The 13,575-nt window shown below is 41.1% G+C and overlaps 1 protein-coding gene across 15 annotated transcripts in view; it reads left to right on the forward strand.

Annotated features, from left to right (window-relative positions):
• The first annotated feature begins 547 nt into the window (after positions 1-547).
• BAZ2B (bromodomain adjacent to zinc finger domain 2B) overlaps positions 548-13,575 on the forward strand; it is a 127,259-nt gene continuing 114,231 nt past the window's right edge. For 9 of the 15 annotated variants that reach the window (XM_054177235.1, XM_054177267.1, XM_054177273.1 and 6 more), the window contains exon 1: positions 549-661. The gene's annotated coding sequence lies outside the window, so the exon portion shown is untranslated. Of the gene's footprint in view, positions 662-780; positions 862-13,575 lie in introns of all 15 variants that reach the window. The other 6 variants (XM_054177310.1, XM_054177259.1, XM_054177325.1 and 3 more) reach the window with 3 other exon arrangements.

Genomic DNA, 13,575 nt, shown 5'->3' on the forward strand with positions numbered 1-13,575 from the left:
ATGGGTCTCCATTCCCCCCCACAGCCCGCCTTCCCCAGCTATTGTTTGTATCGCAGATTCTTTGTTGCCATGTTAAAACTATTTTTTTTAACCTGACCTTAATCTGCAGTGTAGGCATTACTTTAGGTACTTAAGGTGCGCAGCCGTGTTTCTCCTACGATCGATCCAGTCATCATTAAAAATGAGCAAATACCGACTCGCATCCTTTCGCCGTTGCCTGAAGAACGCGAACTGCCCCTAACTTTTCCTGCACCTAAAACGAACGTGCCTAGGGCACGTAACGCCTGCGCCTGGGGAACCGCAGGCCGCTTGGCGCCCCGCTGCTCCCGGGAGGCGGCAGCTCGTTGGTTCCCGAGACTGGAAGGAGATAAACAATCCTGCCTGCCGTCCTGCTCACCGCAAATCTCCTTGTGGGGAGCGGGGCCGCCTGACGTCACCCCCGCCTGGCGAGGCTGGAGGAGCCCCGCGGAGCGACCGTCTCAGCCTGGCGCGGGGCACGGGCCGTCCGCCCCCGCGCGCGCCCCCGCCCGCTCGGCGCGCGCCCCCGCCTCGCGCGCCCCCGGGCTCTGTCGAGCGCGGGGAGGGACAGCCGCCTTCCCGGCACACGCAGCCCGGCCCGCGGCCACCCGGCATACCGGCAGCGCTCTCCCCGACTGCGGAGGTGAGTGAGAGCCGCCCCTCCCGCCCTGCGTGGGGAGCAGGCAGAGTTGTTGGGGTTTTATGTTTGGTGGGTTTTTCTTTTTTTTTTTTTTTTTTTTTTTTTTTTCCCTCCGCGATGAGCGCCTAGAACGCCGCAGCGCTTCGCCGTGCCTGGCTTTCTTGGTGTAGGCAGCGCCTGCCGCGCCGACCGCTTCCCTGCCGGTGCGTATCGCCTCTTTGTTGTGGTGGGCTGGCCGCGTCCCGCCATGGGGCCCTGCCCGGGCAGGCCTGCGGCCGGGAGTCGGAGGGGCCGCGGGGAGGCGAGTCTCGGGGAGGCGGCTGGGCTGGGGCGTCTGCAGACGGGACGGCCGGAGTCCCGAGCGATTTTAAACTTTACTTACGGCTGCAAGCCCGTCCCTTGGCCGGGCGGCGCCGGTCACGTCTCTGCCGGCGGTCGCCCGCAGCCTCTTGGGCGGCGCAGCAGCTGGCGACGACCGCCGGGGCGGCTCTTTTGTGTGGCACGGCGCGCTCCTCGCCGGCTCTCTATTTCCCTCGCTGGTGCTCCCGCTCTCCTCTCGCCGCAGTGGAGCTAGCCCGCCGGCCGGGGCTGTCAGGCCGAATCAGGCGTGCCGGGCCCAGGCGTGCCGGCCGGCAGGGCGCGGAGCGGCGTGAGCCGTTCGACGGGGCCGCGCGGAGTGGCCGCTGAGAAGAGGCCGTGCGGAGCCGGCAGGGCTCGGCCTTTCGCGGGCGGCCGCCGGCTCCGCCGAGCTGCGCGCTGCCTAGCGCGGGCGCGCAGGGGAAGCTCGTTCCGCGGTGTGCGCTGGCAGGGCGGGCCGGGAGCGGGCGCCGCTCCGCCGGCTCGCTGCGGGCCCCTCAGCCTTCATCTTTTGTGCGTGTCGCGTCCTTGCGAAGAGAAACAAGCAGCTGCAGTCCCGCGCCGAGTTGTTGAAATTTATCCCTTTGTGTATATTTCAATATCCTCCATTTTTCTGCCCTCTAAACAACGAGCCTTTCGCCATCTTGGGCAAATTTTTATTCCCGAGTCTGCCTGCCTCTTCCAGGAGGGGATGCGTGGAAATTCTGAAAGTCCTTTTGGAAAAGACTCAAAGTTTAGGAAATGTTATAGGGACATACAGTGACGTCATGTAAAGTTTAAGGGGGATTTTTCCAGAGTCTTTACTTTTCCCCGGAATTCCTGGTCTAACGTGCTGTAAGCCGCACTTTAAAGAGAAAGGCTCCTAGTTGCGACTGCACGTTCAGGGAACATTAAGAATGTGTTTCTTTATGTGGCGTCTGGTTTTGTAACAGGTAAAGAAAGAATTGCGCTTTGGGGTAGTTCTCCCCACCCCCCATCTTGGTTTTTTTTTTGTTTGTTTGTTTGGTGTGTGGTTGCTTTCTTTTTCTTCTTCTTCTTTCCCCTCCACCCCGGCCTTTAGTATTTAATACGTAATGCTTGCTTAACTGTTCGCTTGTTTAAAAACACATTCCAAAGTTCTTACGTTAAATAATCACTGGAGATTTGCATTATTTTTGTTGACGGAAAGTAGTAATCTGACGTCAAGTACTCGGTACAGAATCTTCCCTGCGGATTAAGCAGGATCGGTTGTGGGGTTTGTTTTGTTTGTTTGTTTGTTTTGGGGGGACGGGTATGAGATACATGGGATACGCAGTTCAGTTTTTATCTGAAAGATTCGAGGGACGCATCTGGAGGCAGATTAACTACATTGTTATAAGGTTCTGCTTGGAAAGTACCTCTGTGTTATGTGGTGTTCCAGATACTGTGTAATGTGGGTGGCCAAACGTAGTTACTATACTAAACTAATTTAGAAAGAAGAAAGTATCTTTACCTGTGGCCATGAGCTCTGTGTCAGCTGTTGTGAAAGGGGAAGCAATATTGGGCAGTGTTCTGTTAATTTACTTCTCAATTGCGTCTCTAAAAAAAATCTTATGGAAGTTTTTCTGGTCACATGGTAGGACTTAGTGAAGAGTACCTGATGAAGAATAACTGTTGTAGGTTAAGTTCTGTCTTTCCATGTATTTTCCTATACTCGTCTTACTTGCTGCATATTAACAGTCACGCCAAGGAGAACATGAAACTGCCTGCATTTAATTTGCATTTTGTCTTCAGGGTTGGGAAAAACACTGACAACTGTTAACATAGGAAGTAATGGGAATAGCTGCTAGTACATCAAGACGCTTTCTCCATCCAAGTCAGGATTGAAGGATGTGCCTATGGTGTCCTTATGGTTGTACTGGAGCAAATGTCAGATGCTTACCTCGAGGGGTTCGTGTGGGTTTTGTTGTTGTGGGGTTTTTTAATGCATCAGAAAGTGTGATTGAATTGAATCCCGCTATGTAAAAATTAGGTAGATGAAAATGTTTAAATAGTTGAAAGCTTGTACAACAGATGGTTCTAAAATTATACATGCAACAAAGGTCTGGAAGATTTGACAGATTATAAACGGTGAGCAACAGAAGATAAGTAGTTCCAGTTGCCATCTCGTACCTCTGGAAAACTATGTATACATGTTTGTCACAATGCTGCAAAATCAGTAAACTGTGTAGAGTTGAGAAAATGGTAGCCCAGGTAATTTTGGTGAACTGTGTATAGAGGGAGGATTAGGAGTTGTAAAGGGATCTCTTTGATGCTCAAGAAATTTTATGTTGATTTCAAGTATGAGATATTTGTTTAATCATAGATGATACAAATTCCTTGCCAGCAATGCAATATTAATATCAGGTTGTGATGCAATTGTTAAATAGGACTCTGGAGAGAAAACAATTTTTTTCAGAGGGTCAGGCATTGTTCTCTTTGTTTCTGACCCAAAGTCTGTTCTGAATGGCACAAAATAAAGCTGTGTGACTACTGTATATTGAAAAGAAACTAGAATTGTAGTACCAGTATTTCTTATACCATTTAAAAAAGCAACAACTAAATGCCACTGTGCTGGGTTCCCTACCAAGTCAGTGTTTCCACAAAAAGTAATTGTTTCCGAGTTTAATTCTCACAGAATGTTGTAGGTTGCCAATAACATTGGGAAATTATTTGAATGGTATTACAGGAAAGATAAGTAAATACCTGCTTTGTACCTTTTTGATGGGAAATAGTTTATTCTCGTTGATATGTATTAAGATGCTTTGCATTTTCAAAAGAGACATTGTCCATGATGTTCTGTTACAAAGGGAATAAACGTTGTTTGACCACTGCACTATATTTATTTCATCTTTATACTGACCTTACAATAAGGAGAAAATGCTACAAGAATGAGTTCTTGTCTTGGGAGGTGTTGAAAATGCAAATAAGACAGTAATGGAAGGCTTTCTTTTTAGGTCCTGTTGCCTTTTTTTGTCATTTTCTTTGTTTGCATTTTTATTACAGATCTGCAGTGCAAAGGAGCAGATGTTTTGCAAAACATCCTGATGTGTTGCTTTTTCTTAAGGGAGTGCATTGCTGTTTCTTCTGATGCATCGGCTTGACAGCTGGTTGATTTCATGGAACTGCTAAGAAGCCATTAGTGGTGTCATTGAATTGAAACAGAAGTCACTCCCAGCTTGAACTGCAGTTTTTAATATCATTGTTGCTACTTTTCTGTTTCCACACGATGTGGAATCTCACAGTTGCAAAGAAAAGGAAGTTTGTGCTCTCTGTCTCATCTCCCTGAATTAGGGAAGGGAGACATTAGACTGCTTCTAGCTTTACAATATTCTTCTAATGGCATATATTGACTTAAGAGATCTTAGATGTTGGGAGGTAAACTTAGCACTACCACAAATGCATTTTAAAGTGCACACCCCCTGACACAATAAGGACATCCCACAGCTCAAATTGCTTCAGTGTGATTCCACCTGTGGCATCCCTAGTGTAGGTATTTTTAAATCAAACCAGAGGTGGGTGGTGGTTTTTTTAAGTTAGCAAACTTCAAGATAATATCACAAAAGAGTGGCAGTTTTCTGTGTTCATCACTTGGATTGCTTACTGAAGATTTCCTGAAGTCTACCAATATTCTCTCAAACGTGGTTCAGCTTTTGAGTTAATCTTGTTTTACAGTACATCCAGTAAATTATATTATACCATATATTGAACTGGTTTATGATCACAAGTTATCAGAGGGAACACTGTCACAAGTAGCAAAAGAATTGCCAGATTTGCAGAAGGAAACTAGTAGGTTCACGTTATTTTTCATACGGAGATGAAAGTATATTATCTTCACTTTTACACAGATAAGGACTCTGCACAGAAGGATTTAGTCTTTTACCAACATCACAATAATGATAGAGGTAGAAGGGAAAATTATCTTCTGTGCTGTGCTAGGTATACATTTCCTTGAAACCTCAAATGCATGGTTTGTTATTCTGCAGGGAGTAATACTTCTGTATTACTTGAGGTAAGTTGAACGCACATAGCTGTTAAAAGGAATTGGTACCATGTTTTCCTCCAGTCTCTGCAGAAGGACCAAGCAGGATGCAGTATTTTTCTATTAGCTTCTTAATAATACAATTTTAAATAAACAAAGCTCCCCCTTCCCAAAACAAACAAGCAAGCAACAACAACAACCAACCAACCAAAACCAACCAAAAACCTGGAACATTTCATCCAACTAGCAGCACACATTTTCACATCTTAGCTGTGTTAAGCTCTTGCTTTTTCCTGTTTACTGCCTTAAATTGGCAGCTGTATAGTGCTATGGTCTTGAGCCACTCCTTGAAAAGCAAACCCCAACTTTTAAGAGATTGATACAGAATTTCACTTGAGAATTAAATGAAAATTAAGAAAAAACCCCTTATGCTACAGTATATTTTTTTTCGTTGTTGTTGGCAGGGTGAGGAGAGAGAGAAATTGTAATTTATTTTGTTGCAGTATGGGCATTTAATGAGACCTCTAGTTGAAAGAAACACTCGGGAGTTCCTATGCTTGCCTGTATATTTATTAATTTAATTTTTAATGTAGCAACAAGGAAAAGGAAGATTCAGGCTGTTAAAATCCCTGCTTAATTTAACAGAACTAATTTATGCAGTTGACAAAATTGCTAATACCAATTTCTTCTCTCTTTATGTGAATGTTTTTCAGATCAATGGGGAAAAGACAAATATCAGTTAAATAATACACTTTTAAACCTTAGCTAGTGGCAGTTGATCTCTTGGAGGTAGTCCCTGGAAGTACGGATTTATAAAAAGATGTGCTGGGCTTGTCAGTGTCTCCGTTTCATTCTTTCGAAGGACGACGCCTGTTGCCTTTAACCTGAAATCTCTCCCATTCCCTGCCTACTCACACCCATCAGGGCCTCCTGAATGTCTTGTTTTCTGTGTGTAAAGGACATAAGACTCTCTTTTCACTTGATGTAGGTCAGGCATTGTAAAGAGCTGAATGGGTTAAGCCTTGGTAGTTTGCAAAAAGAGATTGCAGAGATTTTTCTAGCCCCTGAGGGAGGAATCACACAAAACCTTCAAATTCAAACTACTGAAAATGGAAAGGCACTATCGGAAGGACTGGTCTACCTGATGGACTGTTCACATTAGTAACTGTCCTTTTGAAATCCGTGGGACTGTTTTAAAGAGTTGTTTAGTAGGTAGGTTTAGAAATTATTCAGTGACTTCAGCTGAAGTTCTGTCTTTTTGGAGCCTCACACAGCACTTCTGCCCCGGAATTGTTGGGAGACAAAATGAATTTTAACTTTTGTGTAACGGAGGAGAACCCTGCCAATGTGTTCTTCTAAATTATGGGAAGTGTAGACTAGATTTTGTTTAGGATATTTATTGAATATGGCGATTTAAAGGCACAAAATGCTCTGCCTGGCTGGTTTTGAGCTTGGATCTTAGTTATGAGACTGCTGGATGAGAAGCTAAAATCTTGAAATCTAAGGAGTATATTTCTTCACTTTGAATACATAGCTAACTTTCTTTGATTGTGATATTAACGAATTAACAGGGAAAGAGTCTTTCTAAAACAATGCATCTGGTACTTGTTTAAAACTGTGGTGTGTGGTATTCAAACACAATCGCCAAAAGAAGCCCACAGCCCTCCTTGAGTCCTTTCTTGTGCAAAAGAATATTACTGCAGATGCATAGGGACATAATTGTGTGGATTTTGCCCCATTTTCTGTTCTTACACTTTTCCACAAGCATGCACTCATTAATCAAAGACGCTGTACTCCTGCTGAGGGCAGAGAGGTTCATCAAATTGGCAGCCAGTTTGGTGTAAAGAACAGTGTGCTGAAGCTCTTAACGCGCTGGGACATAAATAAATCTAAGGTCTTTGTATGCAAACCCTGGAGGTTAATACTGTATAATTCGATGTCCTGTCTTTGTTTTTATGATTGATGTCTTTAAGTGTTTGGAGCTTGACGCAAGCCTTCAAGCAGGTCAGGGCCAATCGTCTGACTGGCTGAGGCAAAAAAAGCATTAACTTGGCAGAGGGGCTTTCTCCTGTGCTGTGGAGATTTTTTATTTATTTATTTATTTTTAAACTGGGAGATGGTTGTTGTATTGCCTGAGCTGTTGTAAGAAAGTTCTAGATTGACAAGCCCTGCTGTGATAATGGACTTAGTGCATAAAATGCTGATGGTTTGGTCCTATTTGTTCTGAAGCTTACTGCTATTTGTATCCTTAACAGAACTAACACGTAGAACAAATGAAAACTACTGGGATTTCCCTGTAGAAATAGTGCTGGGATTTGGCTTTAACATGAATTGGTTGCATATTCATAATTTAAGAACAGCTGGTTACAGCAAGCACAGAGTCATTTGTATGCTATTATAAACCATTCTACTCACACACAGAGGCTGTGCTTGAGCTTTTTTTTATTGATCTACCTGCATTCAAAATCTGGTCACTGCAGCCTTAGAGGCCTTTCATTTTAGCTGTGCTTGCATCACAGAACAGCCTCAGTATTAAATATTTAATTTTAACTAAATGATGAATAAAATGATAAACTGAGCTTTGAAGAAACAAAGCGTAAGGGTGAGCAGTGACACATCTTTAAATACAAAATCTTGTTATGTAAAGCAGCCTAGAAAAAGTCACATCAGCCAACCTTTGTAGTCCTGTGCTAGCTTTTGTTGTTCTGAATAATAAATCTTTGTTAGATTTACCCAAGGTTACCTTGTGAAAACTGTAGTTGTTGAAATTTGCGGTTTTCATGCATTGTATGCCCAGTGCTTTTGGAGGAAACCCCAGAAGTATAAAACGCGATTATATTTCACAAAATGATGGGGTAGTACAATAACAGCAAGCACAGTCTTGCCAAGTATCACATGGAAAAAATAATGAATGTATTAGAAATGACTGTACTCTTACATGGGTAAGCTTATCTGCCATTATAATGTGCAAAGTACATACTTAGAAATATTGGTTAGTAATATATACAAGCTGTGCTAGTAAAGCTGATTTCCTGTCGTCTTCCTTCAGTTTTACTTTCCCAGCTTAAAATGAAGTAAGGCATTTCCACTAGTTTACATATGTAGTTAAATTACTTTTCTGTGTCTTGGCTCGCCCTAGTAACTGGAACTTCTACTACAAGAAATAAAATTTTGACTATAAAAATCAGGTTTTGGAACATCCTTAGTTTTTGTGGGACTAGAAGGGAGTCCAAAGTGCCTGCTCGCATTTGTCTTTTGGTCCAGTATGTTGAAGTTAACTACCCCATAACCTGGGCATGTAGGTAGAAAGAAAGTATTGCTGAGGAAAGGTGTACATAAAATCTTACTTTATGTATGGATTCAGGAAGATGGGAAGCTACTGAGGAAGGATCTTTACTGTGTTAGTTAGCGAGTTAAAAATATCAGGCATACATGCCTGAAAGAGTCTAGATTTTCAGGCTGTATCGGTTGATCTAATACAAGATATTATCACTCTGTTACGGCTGTGGTCTTTTCTAAGTAGTTACAACAATTTAGAGAAGGCTAAACTGTAAGAAATGCAAACCAGTATTTTTCCACTGCGGCTCTGATCATTTTTCATCCTTGGAGTTACCCTTAAGCACCTCACTGCTTCTTTTCATTGTTGATGAAAGAGCTAGATCAGAGATAATAGTTGAGATTACAACTGCGTGGTTAGGAGAAAAGTGAGTCAGGAGTGCTCAATAGATCGTTTGGGGACCCAACCCCTATAGCAGCTGTAATGCCAGAAACAAATTCTGTGGGGACTCTAAAGAAGAGATGCTTTTTTCTGCCTCTCCTCCTGGGAGTAGTCTACTTATTAATCATTGACAATCAGACAATGACAGGCAGTGACTGATTTATTTTATTATTTTTTTTCCCTTCCTTCTCCCCACATATCATCAATATAGACCACGTTAAAAAGTTGCTGTCCCAGTGAGGGTCTGAGAAATGGGAGGAAAGCTGAGATCCAAAGTCTTGATTAAAGACAATGACAGTGTGCAGATCAGTGAGAAAAACAAACCTACGGTAACACATTCCCACAATTCTTTATCTTCCTGGCAACTTCCAGAAAGCACTTGGGTTTAGTCACACCTTCAATGTACTGAAGAAATATTTGGAGGACAGGGTTTAAGCAAAGTGAGTGGATGCTTTGAACTCTTAGAATGGCCTACTAGAAACCTTGAATTTGGTGAGCTTGTTTGTTTTCAGTTTGTTTGGGTGTTTGGTTTTTTTTTTTTACTTCCCAAGAGCTACCAAATAAAAATAACATTACAGAGTCTGTATTAGTTTACTTACTACTTAATACATGTAAGAGTGTTGGGAGCAGTAAGTTCTGGAAAAGGAAAAAAGGCCTAAGGAATGAATATATTCCTAACATGCTGACAAACCAAAGCCCTTTATTGTTTTTTATTTTACAGTGATACTAGCTACACTTCTTGCAGTTGTCATCTATTTCTTTTCTAGAAGTGCATTTCAAGCCTTATTCCCCCCTTGGCTTTTATGTATAGCAAGCTGTCTTCAGTGAACCAGATGTCTTTTTGAAAAAGAGTGGGAAATGTTGATTCTGTGGGTGAGCCTTGTCTGGAGGGTTAGTTTTGAAGTAGTTTTCTTTACAACTATACGAAGAAGTGTGTTCATCGTGCAAAGGAACAGTCAAAGGGCGTGGGGGGAAGGAACTCAATGGCATGTTTTGGGGTGAAACTAATGTTAAGTGCACTAAGTGTAGGCAGTTGTAAAATGTCCCTTTTCTCCTGGCATTAAGAACCTAAAGGAACAGGCTATCTTAGCTAACTTCCTTTTTTATGTGCTTGTGGTAGAGATCCAGAGTATCTTGGAAAACTTTTCCATTTTTTTCCAGAGAGACGTTTTCTGTGTGTCAAGCTCTCTGATTATCATTGAGGTAAATGTACAATCTTTAGAGTCTTGCAGATGTCAAAAAATTTTCAGTGTTAGCAATTACCATCTTACAGATATACATCACATTGCAAAGATTGTTGTGGTGTTATACATGATTTATACAGAGGAGCTAAGTGGGATCACCTAACACACTTGGTAAAACTGAGCCACCTTTTTTTGCTTCATACTGACCTCAGCAGAGCTGGGTTGCATTCTACTGATTTTATAAGAGACTGAAGGAAGGGTTCATTCCGTGGTGTTTGTTTTCCCCGTTGCTTCCAGTAGCAGAGGCAACGATATGGACAATTTGAGTCTGTTGTTTTGGGTGCGGGGTGATCTATTACTGCGTTTAAAGATTTCCCTGCCTTGATAAGAAGGAAGAGTTGCTGGTATGACGAATTGTCACTTTTTATTCATTCACCTTTTGTAATTTTAAACTTTGTGATCCTTTATTTGGAGGAAAAAGTAGAATGAAAAGTAAATTACTGGGGTGTGTGTGAGTCATTTGCCTCTTACTAAACATAGAAAGACATGCACAAAATAGATTAATGCTTACTTTTCAGGTTAAAACTATTCAAATCTGGACTGTTCCCATGAAAAAAGGGCATAATGGGCCTTTCATTTTGTGTCTCTTCAATTTCATGAAAAGACAGTTATTTCTTTTGCAGTTAGTGTGGTGATTTAGTGTATCTAGCCCCAGACCCATGGGCTGTACTCTATTCCACTGCAGTATCATAATAAAAATTAAGTTACTACTTGTTTATTGAACATCCATGTTAGTGCTTATAGACAGAAAAATGCAAATGCAAAACTGACTCTAAAATGTTGCATGACGTGGGCTAAGGGGCATCAGATTGCTTAAGGCATATAGGCAATTTTGTGAGGAAATTGCATTCATCATGAATTCACCAATTTCTTTATGGACTTTGGTTTACAGAAATTCTGGTTGATTTGTTCTGAAAAAACAGCAGCCACATGCAGATTAAAAATAAGTTAAGACCTTGTGCTAGTTCAGACCTTTCAAACAGTACTTCAAATTCATGAGACCCATATTGTTTTCTCCTACTGTGTAGCTTGTCCTGAGGGATTATTTTTTTTTTTTTATGGCTTGGTTACAATGCAGGATACATTTTATTTCTTTTAATAAGATATGATTTTAAAAGAAATTTTACAGGGTGTGGGCTGAGAATATCTGTTAACGTATATTAATTCAAGTCAAGTAGAATAAAAAGCAAATAAACCTGAAAGGAATCATCAGTTTCAGAACACTTTCCATATGAGATGAGAGCTTATGAGATCCAGCTTGGGCTGTGACCAAGTGCTATAAAATCATGCTTTGAATAGTAAAATTAATGGGAAACAATTTTTTTTTGGCATTTCAGGTAGGACTGAAATACAATATTGAACCTATAATAATCCAGTAAAACAAAGCCCAGTAGTTTCTTAGCATAAACCACGAAGTATTGTCTAAGATTTAAATGAATATTGAAGTTTCTTCATGTTACGTGAAGGATTGAGAAGTAATCATCCTTGGTTTGTGATTGCTTACTACACTTATTTTCAGTCATCACTGATTCTCCTGCCCTTCATTCTTATTTTTTTACTGTGCTCTTTTTGCATTGAGTTGTTAATGTGTGTCCTTCTGCTAACATAATGTAATAACAAATAATTTTATGTACTGTAACTTTGACCTTGCCAGCTTTCCCATGTCTCTTCATTTGTCTGTCCCTGTGTGCCTATTTAGTCTTTAGGTATATCACATATGATGTTTGTGAACTCAGTCTTCACCCCATCTCTAACTTTTTAAGTATTTCTTTAACTTCTCTCCAGCTCTAGGAGATCAGTTCTGAGGAAGAAGATATTTTCATTCTGCTCCTCCAGTGAATTCTCCCAACACCATAGCTGATGAGCCTCATAAATTTCTAAAATAGCCTTCAAAATTGTAAGGGGAGGGTTGATGATAGTACACCCCATACCTAGTCCTTATTCCTATTGTATATATTGTCCATGTATAAAAAACAGTCTTAAACTAATGGTGTGTTGCAGTGCTTCTGATATTAAGCTAGCTGGAAACGTGGGGATAAAACCCACGATCCTTGTAGGGTGTAGACCTATTGTTAGTTTCAGCAGAGTGGAAAACAAACCAGAAGTTCCACAATCGAAGGAGGAAAGCATTCAGAAGGAAAAACTACCCAGGAAATGGCAGGGTTAAAGAAGAATGCATGGACCTGAGGAATCCCTAATATTTTACCGTGTTTTAGTGACAGAGAGATGATTAAAGTTTTGTTTTCTTGTGGCCAAGTGTGACTATGATTGGGTAGTACTTGCTGAGAATACTTTGGATTTAGTCTCTACTGCTTGTACCAGTTCATGACTGAATTGCTCAGAAGCATGAAAAAAACCCACTCAAAACACCCAAAAACAAACCAGAAGAAAACCAGAATCTATTTCTGTTCTAAAATAAGACCAGAACAAGCTCATTTATTGTGGTGCCAGCTATGCATGAGTGAATAAATGACAACTATGTGTATGACAATATATATGTGTACTCTTATACAGGAAGGGAGAGTAAGGAAGAAAAATTTTCTTGGGTGTCAGAGTTTTCATGCTCTGCAGATTCTTTGGTATTTCTTGTAGTTATTTTCACAGACTGGGTTTTGACTTCTAGCACAGGGCCTCTAATGTAATTTATATTTATTAGCATATTGGAGCACAGAGGTAAACTCTTTTTTTTCGGGGGCGGTGAAATAGCACTTCTACCCTCAGCTGTTGTTTATCTCTTTTATTTGTTTTCCCTAATGCCACATCAGTTGCCATGGGAACAAAAGTAGAAACGGAGAACCAGCAGCTGGCAACTGAACTATCTGACTTAGTTTCTCCTTCTCTTTCCGTGGGAACATGTTTTAGAGCAGGGAGTAAAATAAATACTTAAATCATGCTGGTGAATTTTGCTTTACCTTTTTGTGACTCCTCTGACTTGGACAAAAAAATACTTGTGCATGAGGGTTTTACTATGAGCTTGACAAACAGGCCATGGGTAGTCAGATTAATGTGTAGGGAGAAAACAGAGTTTAGGAGCTGCCTGATTATTGCTTTTAACAGGTGACTTCAGAATTTTATATTTGTCTTAAATTTTACCTGTTTCCACTAAATTCTGAGAATGAACAATTTGTGCCATAGTGCATGTCTTCGTAAATGCCTTTCAGTCATTGATCTAGTAAACCTTTGGTAGATGGAAGTAAAATTTCACTCTGAACAAGCTGCACAGGTGTTTCACCAGCAAAATGATGAATGTTTTAGCCAAATAAAGCATTTTAAAATACAGTGACATGCCATTAAAACAATTCCTTTGTTTTTCAATCTATGTGAGCAAGTACTTGGGCTGCGGACTTGATTTCTTCCAGGCCTCAACTGTTAATCTTAGACCAATTTGGCTAATTCCTAGGATACTGAGTACATTGTTCTATTGTAAATGTGAAAAACCCAAACTTTTTTTTTGTACTTGATCCTTTGGAAAAATAGGCTGTTTGGTTTGATGCATCTGAATAATTCTTGAGTATTTCTATTTGACAACCAAAACCCTATCCTTTGTCAGCTTCAGAAACTGTTTTCAAACTTTGGAGGGTATGTAGGTGTGTGTTTGTATTAGCACACACCAATATTT

This window comes from Dryobates pubescens, chromosome 2 (assembly GCF_014839835.1).
Source record: "Dryobates pubescens isolate bDryPub1 chromosome 2, bDryPub1.pri, whole genome shotgun sequence".
Taxonomy (NCBI): Eukaryota; Metazoa; Chordata; class Aves; order Piciformes; family Picidae; genus Dryobates; species Dryobates pubescens.